This window comes from Seriola lalandi, unplaced genomic scaffold (assembly GCF_002814215.2).
Source record: "Seriola lalandi dorsalis isolate HSWRI2012SDOR001 ecotype SW California unplaced genomic scaffold, Sedor1 jcf7180002054554, whole genome shotgun sequence".
Lineage (NCBI taxonomy): Eukaryota > Metazoa > Chordata > Actinopteri > Carangiformes > Carangidae > Seriola > Seriola lalandi.
Genome location: NW_019525107.1, coordinates 1,592,357 through 1,601,983, shown reverse-complemented (window position 1 = coordinate 1,601,983; position 9,627 = coordinate 1,592,357). Strand labels below are relative to the sequence as shown.

Below are 9,627 nucleotides of genomic sequence, written 5' to 3'. Positions count from 1 at the left end.
AATTCTCCCACAGTACAACGACCTTTCCCTCTGGTTCTTACAAATCACTGCAATAAATCCCTCCAACATAAAAACACACTCGCACACACACTCATCACACACTTGTACTTACTCACAAACACACGTAATGTTTGAGGGGGCGGGTGGGGTGGGGGCTTTATGAATATGTCCCCCGCTGAAGTGTGTTTCATGCATTTTTGGACCCAGTTTATCTCAATGGCCTCTTCATGTGCGGCTGTTTAAGATTAGAACTGTCTCTCACATCGATGGTTAATTAGCATTGAAACACACTGGCTGCCATGTTAAACAATTCTTCTTGGCACAAAGCACTTCTTCTTCTTTATGGTCCCGTTAACATTTTTTTTTTTTTTTTTTTTTACCTCTTACAATAAGATTGACAGGGAATGTAATCCAGCTGCAGATCCCTGTCAGTCCAGCAGCTCCCACACAGGCAAAAACGCCCAGGGGTGTAGACCTGATCAGGCCCAAATTACTGCACTGGAACTGGCCCAAATAACAACTTAACAGGGACAGGTAAACCCTAACTAGGTCACATACAGTATTTATATACAAAGTAGGCCAAAAAACATACACTAAACCCTGACACAATTGTTATACCTGCTCCCAAACCACACCCGGATTAGTCTTTGTTCTCGCACGTGTGTGCACGCTTAATCAGAGCTAAACATTAACACACCAGAGTTTTGTCAAAATGAAAAAAGAATTTTGAAAAAGTGACACCTCTGCATTGTGCTGGCTCAGCAGGCTGAGACAGATATCATGTCGCCTGACATTGTGGGTTTGACTCCCAACAGTCATCATTAGTCATTTTCTCATTCTTTTCCTGACACTTTCCCGTCTTTTAGCGTCTCGTAAACGCCACGAGACGTAAACTTCCCCGTCGCTCTCAAGTGTTGAGGTGAAAGAAACACACAAAACAGGATCTAATCAGTGAAATAGGTGATTACAAATGGCCATATTTTTTGACTTCACATTTGACTGCAATCTTAAATAATGAAGCGCCAACAAGTTGATCCCAAACCCTAGACAGTGTGACTGCAGACAGGCGTCTGAGTCCGGAGTCGTACAGCCGGTCTCTGCCTCTTCCTCTTTCTGACCATCCTCTCGGACCATGCTATCCATTAGCAAGCATTTAATCACTGCACCATTTACTGGAAACTGCTGTCTGTCTGTGGTGTGTGCGTGTGTGTAGTGTAGTGTAGTGTGTGCATTATTAAATTCACACTATCCAATCCAAAAGTCTGATAAAAGACAAAAAAAAGAAAGAAAAAACAGTTTTCCAAAGAAAGCGGAAGGTGTTCTTCACATTGTTGCCATTAGAGAAGCAGAAAATATATACGTCCGTTTTTTCCGCATAGAAACTCAAAAAGAACAGAGTGAAAGAGATATCCAAAAAATCTATTGCGGGCAAGTGGAAAGTGCTGACTGGAGTTGCAGCTGCATCTACAGTTTTCTACCGAATGCATCTCTCTGCAGCACCAAGCTGACTGGACTCAACTGGGCCACATCAGGGCACACACACACATATACACACATACACACACATACACACACATACATACACACATACATACACACATACACACACACTGCACATCTACGTGAACCGGTGCATCTTGAATACCTTGGATTATCATGTAGGTATAAAACACATCTTTTCCAGTGAGTTTCCAGTTAAGTTTGCGTTTAAAGTTTCGTTCTGATCATCGCTGTAATTTTTCCCAACCTGGGATACATACTTCTTTACATTCCATAGTTGCTCTTGTTCATATGGGCATATAAAGAAGTATGTCCCCCAAGCAGGCCACTGTCCTTGGTGGCGCATCAGGCCCTTCCCATCCCACCATCACCACTACCACCACCTCCATTCCCCTATCCTCCTCCACCTCCACCCAACACTCAACGGTAGGTGAGGAATAAATGTTGAATCAGGATCCACACAAACCCCTGACTGCACATAACCTCCCTCAGATCCCTCTAGAGATGAGTGACTTAGACAGAGGATGAAGTTCACATACACACACACACACACACACACACACACACACACACACACACACACACACACACACACACACACAAAAAAGGAGTTCATACAAATACACACTTAAAAAACAGTTATTTTGCTCACACATCACATCACAGCTTCGTTACACCACTAACAAGAAAAAGATCTAAACATTAAAAACTGGATTTTTTAATTATTTTTTTTAAATTCCACATCACAGAATAACACAAGATCACACAGACTAATTTACACCACTTTTAAAAGTCATATTTCACTCACAACATTAACACTGCCCTCTCTCCCTCCCCACTGAAAGAACACATATCTGCAATACCACAGTGTAACTACACTGTCTGCTGACCATGTGTCTGCTCTGCCTTGACATACTGTACATTATGAAGCAGTTTCTCTCTCACACACACACACACACACGCACACAGACACCCGGCACGCGATTCACCTTGAGTGTCACGCTCAGAGGTTCAGCTGCAGCGATGGAGTGAGGAGGAGGGGGAGGAGGGGTGAGGTGGGAAAGGGGTGCAGGGGGGGAGATGAAGGGAAATGAGGGAGATGTTGCACTTACCTATGGGCAGATGTTGGCTCAAGATCCCCCCACCACCACCTCTAACTCCCCCTCCTCCTCCTCACCCTCCTCCCCTGCTTCAGCTGGGCCGATGCACCAAAGAGAGAAGCAATAAAGCGAGAGCAGAGAAGAAAAGGAGACTGGGAAGAAGAAGTGCTTTGCTCTCTCTTTTCTCAGTCTGTGTCCCAGGTGCTGCCTCTGCAGTCTTTCTCTCTCTCTCTCTCTCCAACATCCTCACTCTGATCCTCTCTCTCCCTCTCCTCTCCTTAATCTCTCCCTCTTCCTCACACTGAAAACTTTTAGTCCGGCACACAGCCGCTGGTCCCAGCGGTCCACCACCACTGAGAGCAATTTCTCTTTTCCTCTCTCTCTCCCTCTTTCTCTGTGCCTTTCATCTCGTTCCCTCTCTTTCTCACACACTCTGTCCCATGCAGTCTATAGGCTGCAGTCTCCTCTTGACTGCCCACTCCCCTCTATATAGCATGTGCTCTTATTGTCTCTCTGTCTCTCTCTCACTCTCTCTCTCTCTCTCCTGCTCACACACTCTCTCACCCTCCTGCCTCTCTCTCACCGTCCTGCCTCTCTTTCAGTCAAACTACAGTAGCGTTACAGTTCCACGCTGAGCGGACGCTGCTGATGATGAGGGTGAATGGCACATGTGGCGTGGCACGAGGACAGCCGGAGCAGACTAAAGGAATGTCAATGTGTGTGTGTGTGTGTGTGTGTGTGTGTGTGTGACCTACTGTGCGTATCTGTCAGTTTGTAAATGTATGCCAGCGTGCATAACGTGTGTGTGTGTGTGTGTGTGTGAATGTGAGTGTTTATGTGTCTTCAATTGCCCTTGTTGCTTGAGTGAACCCCATTCATCTGAGACCCCCTGCCCCCTCCCATTACCCTCAGTCCCTGATCCACAAGCTACCCCCCCTTCTCTCACCAACACACACACACACACACACACACACACCTCCCCACCTTCCTCTGCTGTCTCCTGTCCTCCCCTCGCTGTCTCCCTCCCTCCCCCACCTCCCCCCACACACCCACCCTGTCCTCTCAGAGATCAATACCAATTTATAGGCAAATGCACAAAGGCTGAGTCGTGCTTTTAATGAATTGAACCATTGCTAACGTCAGGCATCTAATGAAGACTCTGAGAGAGGCGTTAAGAAAACCTATGGCGGGAGCAGCAGGAAGCATATAAGGGTTATTGGGAGTGTGTGTGTGTGTGTCTTTGTGCAGCTGTGTGTGTGTGTATGTGTGTGTGTGTGTGTGTGTGTGTGTGTGTGTGTGTGTGTGTGTTTGAATAACTGATGAACAGCTGTTACTCTGTTGCAATTTTCAAACTGGGCTTCCCCTTCAAATATTTGATACGACTGATACGAGGCCAGTTATGATATAGAGGATAAACTGAGGGAGGGGTGCGTGCTGCCATCCCAGCATGCACCGCTCCATGGAAGCATTGCCAAAGTGCAACATCAGGAAGTCTTTCTTTCATCTTTGGCCGTCGACCTTTCACCTTGAATGACGATTACATCTCATCAAATCTCCATGACGGTTCATGTTAAAGCTGCACTGTTGACACGGCACAATAATCTCCCTCCACAGCTATTTATAATGGTCTATTTTCTTATATGCAACTGACAAAAGACACTTTTCTGTATGAGTGTGGCTCCACAGTGAAGTGGAAAATGGGTCTTTTTAAAAGCAGCTTTGTGTTGGTGCGTATCCACTTAAGTCCACTGCACAGGTCCTGTATATTGCTTTTCCATGCTATATAATTTGACTCTTGTGTATGAGTGTACCAACTGCAGCCGCAAAACCTATGTGAATCCGTCGTCCTCTGTAGCCCCCCACCCCCAATAGCCCCCTTGTGTGTTCCTACCACTGTGTAACCAGTGCCATGGGGGCTGCGCACATCAGCCCTGCCCGCCCAGTAATTAAACTAAAAGTCTCTTCCATAAATCACACTCGTCTTCTCCTCTCTCTCTCTTTCTCTCTTTCTCATTCCTCCCCTCTTTTCTCTCCCAGCGATGGAACGAAGGTTTTGTAAATCACCGGCTGGGTCTGGTAAACGAAGGGGGGTGGGGGTGCTTTGCACACATGTGCACACATGCGGACCACAGATACACTCCAGCCCCGGCACTCGACACGGACACATTATGAAGAATTAAGCTGCCTATCCACTCCGGCCTCCGCTCCACCGTCTTCACAGTATTCCAGGCAGGAATTACAATTCTCCAGAGGGAAATAGACAACTGCGGTAGATTGCAAGATAAGGGCAGTGTGTAATATCCACCCGCATTGCACTGAGATAACCGGCTTCGCAGGAAATGGATGGAATTTGCCAACGTCTGGCATGACTTCTGTAATCCTTACAACAGAGTGTAGTAATGAAAGGCGTTTTTGATCCTAATGAATCAGTCGGACACAGAAAACAATATAAATCTTCCTCATTCTTTTCTGTATACTCTCAACATTCGCATTGCATTTAAGCTTACACTGTATAAAGCTAAGTTTCACACCCACTGGGAGACTGCTTGCCAGACAGGACAGACAGATTCTCTTCAAACAGCTGCGTGTCTACTATAACCGCTACAACTAAATGCAGGCTGTCTCCTGCAGGGCCGGGCCGGGACACCCAACACCTCCAGCAATTCACCATGAAGCCTGTCAGGGCCCCGGACGCTTGACAGACAGCTGACCACCACTGATCTCCCTGGTATCTGCTAACTGGGTAAAATTAGCCTGGATAGCAAGAGAGAGAGGGAGAGAGAGGGAAGCAAGAGACAGAGGGATGGGAGCACATGCACGACACTTTTAGAAGCTTGCTTCCACTTTAAACCTCTCCCTCTTTCTTCCTCTCTCGCTCTCTCTCTCTGGAGAGTGACACATGTGTGTCCCGTCTATAGATAGATAGAGCTGAGGCCCAGCTGGGATGGGTGGCCGCATGGACGCTGAGCTTAACACTGGGGCACATTAGAACACACTCGTAACGTTTCTACTGGTGAACCTCTCCTGTCCTGCATTCAAATATAGCACCCTGAGCAGGACAGCGCCGGTTCGACGGCGTGTGTGTTGGCACCCTGTTCTGCCGCCGCCATTTGCAAAGATTTTACATTTGGTGGGACACATGCAATGAAATATAAAAAAACCCCACAACAACTGCATCTAATATGAATATATAGAATTTGTTTCACGTATATAGACTGAAAATACGGACTGAATACAAAGGAAGTTGGCAACGACTTAAGTTTGTTTGCTTTACTTGCGCTCAACCACTGTGTAAATTCGCTGCGTAGTTTCCCGCGAGCCACTTAACATTTTTATTCAAAATGATTTCCACTGAATATCAGCTGATTAGAAAACACTCAGGGTGTGTAACACCGCAGAGATAACCCCTGACCTTTTAACCTCATGTGAATGTGTGTGGAGTCTGAGTCAATATGTGAATCACAAGCTGCGGTTGTAAAGCTTTCTCTAACAAGCAGTGAGGTGATAAATAAATGAGAAGACTCTTTCCAGCTCTCTAACTCATAATCCGTCTGTTTTCCATGTCAACTGTAGTGTGTGTGTGTGTGTGTGTGTGTGTGTGTGTGTGTGTGTGTGTGTGTGAATAAGAGAAACGTGGCCGGGACACAGCACATTGACACACAAACACGTACACGTTCGCAAATATATGAGCAGTGAGTAAGCACACTCAGAATAACACTTTTTTTTTTTTTTTTTAAACAAACACACTAAACACACAGAGAGACACTTGCACACCTACCGTAGTAGAGGTGATCCAGAGAGGGATGGTGGCCCATGCGGAGTGAAGCCGCTCGCTGCAGGCAGAGTCTCTCCTCCCTGGAAGCTGAATCAGCGATGGAGAGTTTAAGGATGCGGAGAGGAAAAGAGGAGGAGGAGGGAGGAGGGAGGGAGTGGGAAAAGAGTGGAGAGAAAAGAAGAGGGTCACGGGACGTGCAATGCCTCTCTTTCTTGCTGGATGGGGTGAGAAAGGAGGAGGGGAAAAACAGGCTAATCAAAAAAGCAAAAAAATAAAAAAATAAAAAATAAAAAAAGGACCCAGTGCAGGTAGAAAATACAGCAAAAAAACATAGTGGCCATTAAAAAAAAAAAAAAAGGCATAAAGGTTTGTTTAAGAGGATTCGATGTTGAAGTGATGACTGGGCAATGAAATGCGTCAGCCGGCAGCTGCCCGTCCCCTCCACACCACACCAGGCCATGTAAAGTTAGACGGAAGACAGCTGATCGGACTGCCAGAGAAGGAGATGGAGCGAGATAGTGAGTGCTGACAGAGCTGAAGGACAAATCAGGAAGAGGGACGCAGGGAGGGAGGGGTTGAGGGATTGAGTGCGGAGAGACAGTGGGTGAGGAAAACAAGAGGAATAAAGTAGATGAAAGAATTAAAATCAAATACAGGGAATGAAGGTAGAGAAGGGAAGTGAAGAGAATTTGAGACAGGAAGGAGGTTAAAGAGGAAAGGATAAAATGCATAGGAAAATGAAAGTAAAGAAAAGAAGGAAGGGTGATGAAGCAAGCAAAGAAAAAAGCAGGATAAAGACGGCGGGAGGTAAAAAAAAAAAATTTGGATTAAAAAAGGAGAGAAAAAGAAAAGATATGGAGGTAACAACAAGCAGAAGAATTGGGAGCTTTTAAAAGTAAACTCAATGATCTCTTACTCTGTCCTGTCTTTCTTGTCCTTTTGCCCCCATATTCCACTTTCCTGAGATGTTGTCCAGCAGTCGGTGAAAACAATTCCTCCAAAGAAAATTTTAACAATTAGACATCAAATTGTTGGCACCAAAAAGAAAAATAAAAAGGTCAAGTGACACCGCTCACAGACACCATTTGTAAATTGATTTTTGTTTTTTTTTTTCAATTCGAGTGTCAAAAATAGACGAAAGCGACCTCAAACAAGACCAGAGTGAGGGGGTGGGGGGGGGAGCAAGAGAGAGGTTCAGCATGATCAGAGGAAACCCCCACCATCCCAGGGTTTTTATACCAAGGTAAGAGCCCGAGCCGTGCACCCTTGCACCAGCCCGCCCGCGCGGCCATGCTCCACGGCCTTATTTAGTGAAGCGTGGCAAAAAATAGCCTCCCAAGTGCTGCTGGGGGGGGGGGGGCCTGGGTTAAAGTGGGTGGGTGGGAAAGTGGGAGGAACAGGGCGGGGAAGATCGAGAGGTGAGGCAGAGGGGTGTTGAGGAAGGCTGAGGGGTGGTGGTGACGGTGATGCAGTCACTTTTAATCATTCTCTCTGCCGTTTGACTGATTTGGTCTGAGCTCGATTTACCCTTCTGTTCTCATGTATCTATTTTTTTCTGTGTGTCACATTACTGTCCTGGACCCTCCTCATGATACTCAATCTACCGTTCTTACAGTCTATCTGCAGCGTGCCGCTCCCTGCCCACCTTGCTTTTGCTGGGCTCAGCTCCTGAACAATTAAATTAGTATTTTTGATACATGTTGTCTGATTACAGATGACAGTTCAGTCCTTTTGCCCTAAAATTTTGGATGGTATGACATAAAACTTTAGTTGCTTTCTCAACAATATGAATTTTTAATCCAGGGGCTTGCTGCACTTAGCCAAGAGCACAGAGCACCAGTTCCCAACCCTGGGGGGGGTCCCCTTAAGGATGAATCGTATTTGATTATCATTAATTTTTCATCCAGCGCCTTCTTCAGGTCAGAATTTCAATTTGTCCAATACAGTGCATCAGCCTCAGCTGTACGCTGGGTTTAGTGCTAATTTGCAAATGACAGCATGCTAATACACTAAACTAAGATGGTAAACAAGCAACATTGCGTGCTAATCATTAGCATGCAAATATTCTCACAGTGTGCATGTTTGCATGCTAATGTTAGCATTTAGCTCAGGGCACCACTGTGCATATGTACATACAGCCTCACAGAGCTGCTTGTGTAGTTGTACAATTGTTATCTGGTTAAATTACATATGATTATTAATTGGAAAACTACCTAGGATAAGGCACAAGGCATACTGACAGAAGGATACATATCTTCTCAACTCACAGTCAAAAAATGATGTGACATATTTCCCAAAATGTCACACCACACTAATTCATTAAGTACCTATGAACGTAGAAGTAGTAGCACATTTTTCCCTGATTGCAGCTGCATTGCTGGTAGAAACCGCATCCATATTATTAGTTGCCTTCCTGCAGTGAACCCTGTTTAGGTTCAGTGCACCATCATTAGTTCTGTGCAGTTACTGTTAATGTTGTATATTGAATATAACATAAAATATATAATAAAACATTTTTCAAAAGGTGCTTTGTTGTTTCCTCTGTTATGTGCCAGTGTGAGTGGCTTTGTAGGTCAGGGGTATGGAACCACTGGCACTGAGTCACAAACATGTGTTTTATGACATTTAAATTAATTAAATTAAAATGTATATTGCAATCGTTAATAATTTGTATTTTTACTGCATGTGAATTAATGAAAATGAAATCAAGCACTTCCTGTGTAATTCCAGCCCCTGTAAAATTCTGCCCTTCAAAGCTGATAAGCTTTGAAATTTGAAAGTATAGCTGAAGCCTTCTTAAGCCTGACCACCTCAGGTTCATAACCCCCCCCCCCACCTTCCACTGTATTTTTAGCACTGCCAAATAAAGAGGAGCAAGGCCATCCTCTGCCAAACACCCGCATAAACTCCCACACACCCTGGGACCACGCCTGGGACTGGATCACAGGTGGTGCTGTGTATGTATGGACGGCCATGACGGACAGAGAGTGGAGGGTCCCGCATAAAGAGAAGCAGGCCGAAGGGTGCTCACTCTGTGTGTGTCTCCGAGCTGATGAAGAGTCTCAGGTGGGGCGGATGCATCTGTGGAGGAGGCGGCTGAGAGACACAGGGAGATGGAGAGAGAGAGGACGCGAGAATTGAGAGGACAGCAGGAAGGGAGGAGAGATGGGGAAAGAACGGATATTGATTTCCACCTTAAAGAGGCAATCTCCGCTTCTCGGGGAGCTCCAGGGACTAAAGTGTGTGTCTACA

General features: G+C 45.6%; 1 long non-coding RNA gene across 1 annotated transcript; it reads right to left on the bottom strand.

Annotated features, from left to right (window-relative positions):
- Window positions 1–6,259: 6,259 nt before the first annotated feature.
- Window positions 6,260–7,638, bottom strand: LOC147818605 (uncharacterized). Its single transcript, XR_015437823.1, has 2 exons — window positions 7,292–7,638; window positions 6,260–6,462 (listed from the first exon to the last, which is right to left on the bottom strand). It is a non-coding gene; the product is annotated as an uncharacterized LOC147818605 (long non-coding RNA).
- Between the last annotated feature and the right edge of the window lie 1,989 nt (window positions 7,639–9,627).